Below are 215 nucleotides of genomic sequence, written 5' to 3'. Positions count from 1 at the left end.
TTAAAGGTATATATACATACTGTTGTTACTTTTTTTTTTTTTCTTTTTTCTCTTCTTCTTTAACAATATCATCACGGTCATTGTTTTCTTCTCTTGTTCTTTTTTAACGCCGTCTTTTTCTTTTTTAATGTCATTGTCTTCTTTTGTTTGATTTTCTTTTTTCTTTTATCCTCCGTTATTATCATCATTTCATCATCTTTTTTTATCTTTTTTTA

The sequence above is a fragment of the Arachis ipaensis genome, chromosome B05 (genome assembly GCF_000816755.2).
Source record: "Arachis ipaensis cultivar K30076 chromosome B05, Araip1.1, whole genome shotgun sequence".
Taxonomy (NCBI): Eukaryota; Viridiplantae; Streptophyta; class Magnoliopsida; order Fabales; family Fabaceae; genus Arachis; species Arachis ipaensis.
This window is presented reverse-complemented; position numbering follows the sequence as displayed.